This window comes from Oncorhynchus tshawytscha, linkage group LG10, assembly GCF_018296145.1.
Source record: "Oncorhynchus tshawytscha isolate Ot180627B linkage group LG10, Otsh_v2.0, whole genome shotgun sequence".
Classification (NCBI taxonomy): domain Eukaryota; kingdom Metazoa; phylum Chordata; class Actinopteri; order Salmoniformes; family Salmonidae; genus Oncorhynchus; species Oncorhynchus tshawytscha.
This window is the reverse complement of record NC_056438.1, coordinates 4,946,678-4,956,677: the sequence shown is the minus strand read 5'-3', so window position 1 is coordinate 4,956,677 and position 10,000 is coordinate 4,946,678.

The following is a 10,000-nucleotide window of genomic DNA, read 5'->3' as shown; positions in this document are numbered from 1 at the left end:
TACCCCACGGGAAACCAACATATTAAAAAAGATCATGTAAACAAACACTGTATCGTCTCTAAACATGTTGATCACGTTGATGTTATGGACATTTTATTTATTTAACCTTTATTTAACCATTGAGACCCTTAGAGCCTCTTTTTCAAAGGGAGACCTGGCCAAGAAGGCAGCAACAATCAGCACATTACAGATTTAAAACATACAACAATACAATACAACAACATGATCCAGCCTTAAAACATTTACACTCCTCCGTAACAGTCTCACATCAATATTTTAAATTCATTCAGTAGCACTAACATATCTAGATGAAGCAGGGATTGTAGACCATACCATTCAGTAGCACTAACATATCTAGATGAAGCAGGGATTGTAGACCATACCATTCAGTAGCACTAACATATCTAGATGAAGCAGGGATTGTAGACCATACCATTCAGTAGCACTAACATATCTAGATGAGGCAGGGATTGTAGACTATTCCATTCAGAGGCACTAACATATCTAGATGAAACAGGGATTGTAGATTATTCCATTTAGAGGCACTAACATATCTAGATGAAGCAGGGATTAGAGATTATTCCATTTAGAGGCACTAACATATCTAGATGAAACAGGGATTATAGATTATTCCATTCAGTAGCACTAACATATCTAGATGAAACAGGGATTGTAGACCATACCATTCATCTGGTACACAAGAAGAGGAGGCAGTCTTGCCTAATACTGTGAATGTCCTGGGGACTTTACCGGGTCTGGTAACTGCTGGTGGTGAAGGAGACCAGACTACAGAGGTAAAGAGGGAGTTTACCAGCTGGTGGTGAAGGAGACCAGACTACAGAGGTAAAGAGGGAGTTTACCTGCTGGTGGTGAAGGAGACCAGACTACAGAGGTAAAGAGGGAGTTTACCTGCTGGTGGTGAAGGAGACCAGACTACAGAGGTAAAGAGGGAGTTTACCTGCTGGTGGTGAAGGAGACCAGACTACAGAGGTAAAGAGGGAGTTTACCTGCTGGTGGTGAAGGAGACCAGACTACAGAGGGAGTTTACCTGCTGGTGGTGAAGGAGACCAGACTACAGAGGTATAAAGAGGGAGTTTACCTGCTGGTGGTGAAGGAGACCAGACTACAGAGGTAAAGAGGGAGTTTACCTGCTGGTGGGGAAGGAGACCAGACTACAGAGGTAAAGAGGGAGTTTAACTGCTGGTGGTGAAGGAGACCAGACTACAGAGGTAAAGAGGGAGTTTACCTGCTGGTGGTGAAGGAGACCAGACTACAGAGGGAGTTTACCTGCTGGTGGTGAAGGAGACCAGACTACAGAGGTAAAGAGGGAGTTTACCTGCTGGTGGTGAAGGAGACCAGACTACAGAGGTAAAGAGGGAGTTTAACTGCTGGTGGTGAAGGAGACCAGACTACAGAGGTAAAGAGGGAGTTTACCTGCTGGTGGTGAAGGAGACCAGACTACAGAGGGAGTTTACCTGCTGCTGGTGAAGGAGACCAGACTACAGAGGTAAAGAGGGAGTTTACCTGCTGGTGGTGAAGGAGACCAGACTACAGAGGGAGTTTACCTGCTGCTGGTGAAGGAGACCAGACTACAGAGGTAAAGAGGGAGTTTACCTGCTGGTGGTGAAGGTGACCAGACTACAGAGGTAAAGAGGGAGTTTACCTGCTGGTGGTGAAGGAGACCAGACTACAGAGGTAAAGAGGGAGTTTACCTGCTGGTGGTGAAGGAGACCAGACTACAGAGGTAAAGAGGGAGTTTACCCAGAAGGGCTTTGTAGATGAACACATACAAATGTATCTTTCTGTGCATATAAAGTGAGGTCCAACCTTCCATTTGGTACAAGGTGCAGTGGTGGGTGAGTGACTTGGCATTTGTAATAAAGTGCAAGGATGCATGATAAACAGAGTCCAGTCTCTGTAAGATGGAAGAGGTTGTATGCATATTCAACAAGTCACCATAATCAATGACAGAGAGAAAAGTGGCCTGAACAAGCTTCTTTTTAGCCATAAGTGGGAAGCAAGCCTTATTACGAAAATAAAAAAAACAAATTTCAATTTAAGCTTATCCACATGAACTTTAATAAAAGGACAACTTGTCATCCAACCATATACCTAGGTACACTATTTGTAGGATGACACTTTTCAATGGATAAGCCACCAGATATGACAATGCTAACCTTCTCTGGCAGAGTTTGAGCTCTGGTAAAGGTCATTCATTTGGTTTTTTTTGTACATTCAAGACCAGTTGGAGACCATAAAGGGAGGCCTGCAGTGACTGAAAAGCAGTCTGGAGCTCTTCAACCGCCTGAACCAGAGGAGGAGCACATTAACAACCAGAGGAGGAGCACATTAACAACCAGAGGAGGAGCACATTAACAACCAGAGGAGGAGCACATTAACAACCAGAGAAGGAGCACATTAACAACCAGAGGAGGAGCACATTAACAACCAGAGGAGGAGCACATTAACAACCAGAGAAGGAGCACATTAACAACCAGAGGAGGAGCACATTAACAACCAGAGAAGGAGCACATTAACAACCAGAGGAGGAGCACATTAACAACCAGAGAAGGAGCACATTAACAACCAGAAGCACATTAACAACCAGGAGCACATTAACAACCAGAGAAGCACATTAACAACCAGAGAAGAAGCACATTAACAACCAGAAGCACATTAACAACCAGATTAGGAGGACATTAACAACCAGGAGCACATTAACAACCAGATTAGGAGCACATTAACAACCAGATTAGGAGCACATTAACAACCAGAAGCACATTAACAACCAGAAGCACATTAACAACCAGAGAAGAAGCACATTAACAACCAGAAGCACATTAACAACCAGAAGCACATTAACAACCAGAAGCACATTAACAACCAGAGAAGAAGCACATTAACAACCAGAAGCACATTAACAACCAGAAGCACATTAACAACCAGAGAAGAAGCACATTAACAACCAGAAGCACATTAACAACCAGAGAAGGAGCACATTAACAGAAACCAGAGATTAGGAGGAGCACATTAACAACCAGAAGCACATTAACAACCAGAAGCACATTAACAACCAGAAGCACATTAACAACCAGAGAAGAAGCACATTAACAACCAGAGAAGGAGCACATTAACAACCAGAGAAGGAGCACATTAACAACCAGAGAAGGAGCACATTAACAAAGAAGCACATGAATATATGACTGTATCATCTGCATATAAATTCAGCAAAAAAAAAACGAAACGTCATCTCAAATGCCGTTAATAAATCAACAAACGGCACAATGGTGCTTTCATCAAGTGCGTTACTGATCTCGTTTGCCACCCACGGCCATAGCTGCAGGTGTGGTGCTGTGCCCCGATCTAAAGCCAGACTGAACACCACTCAGTATGTTCTTTGCCACGGCCATAGCTGCTGGTGTGGTGCTGTGCCCCGATCTAAAGCCAGACTGAACACCACTCAGTATGTTCTTTGCCACGGCCATAGCTGCAGTAGTGGTGCTGTGCCCCGATCTAAAGCCAGACTGAACACCACTCAGTATGTTCTTTTCAATTAAGATATATATTTTTTTAAACTATGATTTTACTAGGGATTCATAGACTTTGGCCTGGATAGGGAGTTTAGAGATAGGACGATATATATTAGCATCTGAGGGATCTCCACCCTTTAGCAGTGGGTGGACATAAGCTGATTTACAAATGCTGGGTGTGGAATTGGTCAAGAGACACATGTTGAAAATGTGAGCCACAGGTTCAGTAATAATACCAGCTGCTGTCTTTAACAGGTAGGTGGGTCCAGATTGTCTGGACCTGTAGACTTTTTATGTGTTTATAGCCTTTAGTGCTTTATAGAGATCATCACAAGAAACAGCCTCAAAGTTAAAATGGTTGACATAAGGGCCCATATCATAGTTGAGTGTAACAGAGCTGACAGTAGAGGCCTGGGCCCCACCATTATCAAAAACGGAACCAGCAGATATAAAGTGCTGGTTAAAAAAAAACCTACAATATGGGCTTTATCCTTCACTTCATTAGCATCCATCATTAAATGGTCAGGAAGGCCATTAGAACCTGACACTGATTTGATTAGAGGCCAGAACTTGGTTGTTTAGGTTCTCCGTGGACTGTATTTAAATAGTCATCTGATTTGGACTTCAATCCATCCTGTGCATTTGTTTCTTATCGCTCTGAAGGAGGCCCAGGTCAACATGAGCATTTGTATGTCTAGCTTGATCCCCCAAGATATATTTATCTTTCTAATTAATTCTGCCAAGTTATCTGAAAACCAGGGATTGTCCCTTCCACTGATTCTACATTTCTTCACATGTTTATCACAAATGGACACAATGTTCATGTAAAAATAGACCCAGACAGTGTCAACATCAGGAATCAGACTTAATCTGTCAATATGATGGTACGGATCATGGAAGAACACTTGTAAAAATAGACCCAGACAGTGTCAACATCAGGAATCAGACTTACTCTGTCAATATGATGGTACGGATCATGGAAGAACACTTGTAAAAATAGACCCAGACAGTGTCAACATCAGGAATCAGACTTACTCTGTCAATATGATGGTACGGATCATGGAAGAACACTTGTAAAAATAGACCCAGACAGTGTCAACATCAGGAATCAGACTCTGTCAATATGATGGTACGGATGATGGAAGAACAGTTGCGCATCAAAACGGTCTAAAATGTCTTTTAAAAATATAACAGGGTTTGGCTTTGGTCATTTTTTTGTATTTCTAACAAAACCAATTGCACAGTGATCACTGACATCACTACAGAATATCCCCAGTCCATGTGTATTTCATCATTACAGAATATCCCCAGTCCATGTGTATTTCATCACTACAGAATATCCCAGTCCATGTGTATTTCATCACTACAGAATATCCCCAGTCCATGTGTATTTCATCACTACAGAATATCCCCAGTCCATGTGTATTTATCACTACAGAATATCCCCAGTCCATGTGTATTTCATCACTACAGAATATCCCAGTCCATGTGTATTTCATCACTACAGAATATCCCCAGTCCATGTGTATTTCATCACTACAGAATATCCCCAGTCCATGTGTATTTCATCACTACAGAATATCCCCAGTCCATGTGTATTTCATCACTACAGAATATCCCCAGTCCATGTGTATTTCATCACTACAGAATATCCCCAGTCCATGTGTATTTCATCACTACAGAATATCCCCAGTCCATGTGTATTTCATCACTACAGAATATCTCCAGTCCATGTGTATTTCATCACTACAGAATATCCCCAGTCCATGTGTATTTCATCACTACAGAATATCCCAGTCCATGTGTATTTCATCACTACAGAATATCCCCAGTCCATGTATTTCATCACTACAGAATATCCCCAGTCCATGTGTATTTCATCACTACAGAATATCCCCAGTCCATGTGTATTTCATCACTACAGAATATCCCAGTCCATGTGTATTTCATCACTACAGAATATCCCCAGTCCATGTGTATTTCATCACTACAGAATATCCCCAGTCCATGTGTATTTCATCACTACAGAATATCCCCAGTCCATGTGTATTTCATCACTACAGAATATCCCCAGTCCATGTGTATTTCATCACTACAGAATATCCCCAGTCCATGTGTATTTCATCACAGAATACAGAATATCCCCAGTCCATGTGTATTTCATCACTCAGAATATCCTACAGAATATCCCCAGTCCATGTGTATTTCATCACTACAGAATATCCCAGTCCATGTGTATTTCATCACTACAGAATATCCCCAGTCCATGTGTATTTCATCACTACAGAATATCCCCAGTCCATGTGTATTTCATCACTACAGAATATCCCCAGTCCATGTGTATTTCATCACTACAGAATATCCCCAGTCCATGTGTACAGAATATCCCCAGTCCATGTGTATTTCATCACTACAGAATATCCCAGTTGATGTGTATTTCATCACTACAGAATATCCCCAGTCCATGTGTATTTCATCACTTCAGAATATCCCAGTTGATGTGTATTTCATCATTACAGAATATCCCCAGTCCATGTGTATTTCATCACTACAGAATATCCCAGTTGATGTGTATTTCAATACTACAGAATATCCCCAGTTCATGTGTATTTCATCACTACAGAATATCCCCAGTCCATGTGTATTTCATCATTACAGAATATCCCAGTCCATGTGTATTTCATCATTACAGAATATCCCAGTCCATGTGTATTTCATCATTACAGAATATCCCAGTCCATGTGTATTTCATCCATGTGTATTTCATCACTACAGAATATCCCCAGTCCATGTGTATTTCATCTACAGAATATCCCCAGTCCAGATTTCATCATACCCCAGTCCATGTGTATTTCATCACTACAGAATATCCATGTGTATTTCATCACTACAGAATATCCCCCATGTGTATTTCATCACTACAGAATATCCCCAGTCCATGTGTATTTCATCACTACAGAATATCCCCAGTCCATGTGTATTTCATCATTACAGAATATCCCAGTCCATGTGTATTTCATCACTACAGAATATCCCAGTTGATGTGTATTTCATCATTACAGAATATCCCAGTCCATGTGTATTTCATCACTACAGAATATCCCCAGTCCATGTGTATTTCATCACTACAGAATATCCCCAGTCCATGTGTATTTCATCACTACAGAATATCCCCAGTCCATGTGTATTTCATCACTACAGAATATCCCCAGTCCATGTGTATTTCATCACTACAGAATATCCCCAGTCCATGTGTATTTCATCACTACAGAATATCCCAGTCCATGTGTATTTCATCACTCATTACATGTGAATATACAGAATATCCCCAGTCCATGTGTATTTCATCACTACAGTGAAATCCGAGCAAGGGTAGCATTCCAGAGGGACATCAGAGACTGTAACGTTCTCTGCTTCACGGAAACATGGCTAACTGGAGAGACGCAATCCGGGCGGTGCAGCCAGCGGGTTTCTCCACGCATCGCGCCGACAGAAACAAACATCTTTCTGGTAAGAAGAGGTGCGGGGGCGTATGTCTTATGGCCAACGTGACATGGTGTGATGAAAGAAACATACAGGAACTCAAATCCTTCTGTTCACCTGATTTAGAATTCCTCACAATCAAATGTAGACCGCATTATCTACCAAGAGAATTCTCTTCGATTATAATCACAGTCGTATATATCCCCCCAAGCAGACACATCGATGGCTCTGAACGAACTTTATTTAACTCTCTGCAAACTGGAAACGATTTATCCGGAGGCTGCATTCATTGTAGCTGGGGATTTTAACAAGGCTAATCTGAAAACAAGACTCCCTAAATTTTATCAGCATATCGATTGCGCAACAAGGGGTGGAAAGACCCTGGATCATTGTTACTCTAACTTCCGCGACGCATATAAGGCCCCCTGCCCCGCCCCCTTTCGGAAAAGCTGACCACGACTCCATTTTGTTGATCCCTGCCTACAGACAGAAACTAAAACAAGAGGCTCCCACGCTGAGGTCTGTCCAACGCTGGTCCGACCAAGCTGACTCCACACTCCAAGACTGCTTCCATCACGGGACTGGGAGATGTTTCGTATTGCGTCAGACAACAACATTGACGAATACGCTGATACGGTGTGCGAGTTCATTAGAACGTGCGTTGAAGATGTCGTTCCCATAGCAACGATTAAAAACATTCCCTAACCAGAAACCGTGGATTGATGGCAGCATTCGTGTGAAACTGAAGGCACGAACCACTGCTTTTAATCAGGCAAGGTGTCTGGTAACATGGCTGAATACAAACAGTGCAGCTATTCCCTCCGCAAGGCTATCAAACAAGCTAGCGCCAGTACAGAGACAAAGTAGAATCTCAATTCAACGGCTCAGACACAAGAGGTATGTGGCAGGGTCTACAGTCAATCACGGACTACAGGAAGAAACCCAGCCCAGTCACGGACCAGGATGTCTTGCTCCCAGGCAGACTAAATAACTTTTTTGCCCGCTTTGAGGACAATACAGTGCCACTGACACGGCCTGCAACGGAAACATGCGGTCTCTCCTTCACTGCAGCCGAAGTGAGTAAGACATTTAAACGTGTTAACCCTCGCAAGGCTGCAGGCCCAGACGGCATCCCCAGCCGCGCCCTCAGAGCATGCGCAGACCAGCTGGCCGGTGTGTTTACGGACATATTCAATCAATCCCTATACCAGTCTGCTGTTCCCACATGCTTCAAGAGGGCCACCATTGTTCCTGTTCCCAAGAAAGCTAAGGTAACTGAGCTAAACGACTACCGCCCCGTAGCACTCACATCCGTCATCATGAAGTGCTTTGAGAGACTAGTCAAGGACCATATCACCTCCACCCTACCTGACACCCTTGACCCACTCCAATTTGCTTACCGCCCAAATAGGTCCACAGACGATGCAATCTCAACCACACTGCACACTGCCCTAACCCATCTGGACAAGAGGAATACCTATGTGAGAATGCTGTTCATCGACTACAGCTCGGCATTCAACACCATAGTACCCTCCAAGCTCGTCATCAAGCTCGAGACCCTGGGTCTCGACCCCCGCCCTGTGCAACTGGGTACTGGACTTCCTGACGGGCCGCCCCCAGGTGGTGAGGGTAGGCAACAACATCTCCTCCCCGCTGATCCTCAACACTGGGGCCCCACAAGGGTGCGTTCTGAGCCCTCTCCTGTACTCCCTGTTCACCCACGACTGCGTGGCCATGCACGCCTCCAACTCAATCATCAAGTTTGCGGACGACACAACAGTGGTAGGCTTGATTACCAACAACGACGAGACGGCCTACAGGGAGGAGGTGAGGGCCCTCGGAGTGTGGTGTCAGGAAAATAACCTCACACTCAACGTCAACAAAACTAAGGAGATGATTGTGGACTTCAGGAAACAGCAGAGGGAACACCCCCCCCCCATCCACATCGATGGAACAGTAGTGGAGAGGGTAGCAAGTTTTAAGTTCCTCGGCATACACATCACAGACAAACTGAATTGGTCCACTCACACAGACAGCATCGTGAGGAAGGCGCAGCAGCGCCTCTTCAACCTCAGGAGGCTGAAGAAATTCGGCTTGTCACCAAAAGCACTCACAAACTTCTACAGATGCACAATCGAGAGCATCCTGGCGGGCTGTATCACCGCCTGGTATGGCAACTGCACCGCCCTCAACCGTAAGGCTCTCCAGAGGGTAGTGAGGTCTGCACAACGCATCACCGGGGGCAAACTACCTGCCCTCCAGGACACCTACACCACCCGATGCTACAGGAAGGCCATAAAGATCATCAAGGACATCAACCACCCGAGCCACTGCCTGTTCACCCCGCTGCCATCCAGAAGGCGAGGTCAGTACAGGTGCATCAAAGCTGGGACCGAGAGACTGAAAAACAGCTTCTATCTCAAGGCCATCAGACTGTTAAACAGCCACCACTAACATTGAGTGGCTACTGCCAACACACTGTCAATGACACTGACTCTACTCCAGCCACTTTAATCATGGGAATCGATGGGAAATGATGTAAATATATCACTAGCCACTTTAAACAATGCTACCTTATATAATGTTACTTACCCTACATTGTTCATCTCATATGCATACGTTGATACTGTACTCTATATCATCGACTGCATCCTTATGTAATACATGTATCACTAGCCACTTTAACTATGCCACTTGGTTTACATACTTATCTCATATGTATATACTGTACTCGATATCATCTACTGTATCTTGCCTATGCTGCTCTGTACCATCACTCATTCATATATCCTTATGTACATATTCTTTATCCCCTTACACTGTGTATGACAGTAGTTTTTTTTTGGAATTGTTAGTTAGATTACTTGCTCGTTATTACTGCATTGTCGGAACTAGAAGCACAAGCATTTCGCTACACTCGCATTAACATCTGCTAACCATGTGTATGTGACAAATAAAATTTGATTTGATTTGATTTGATTTGATTT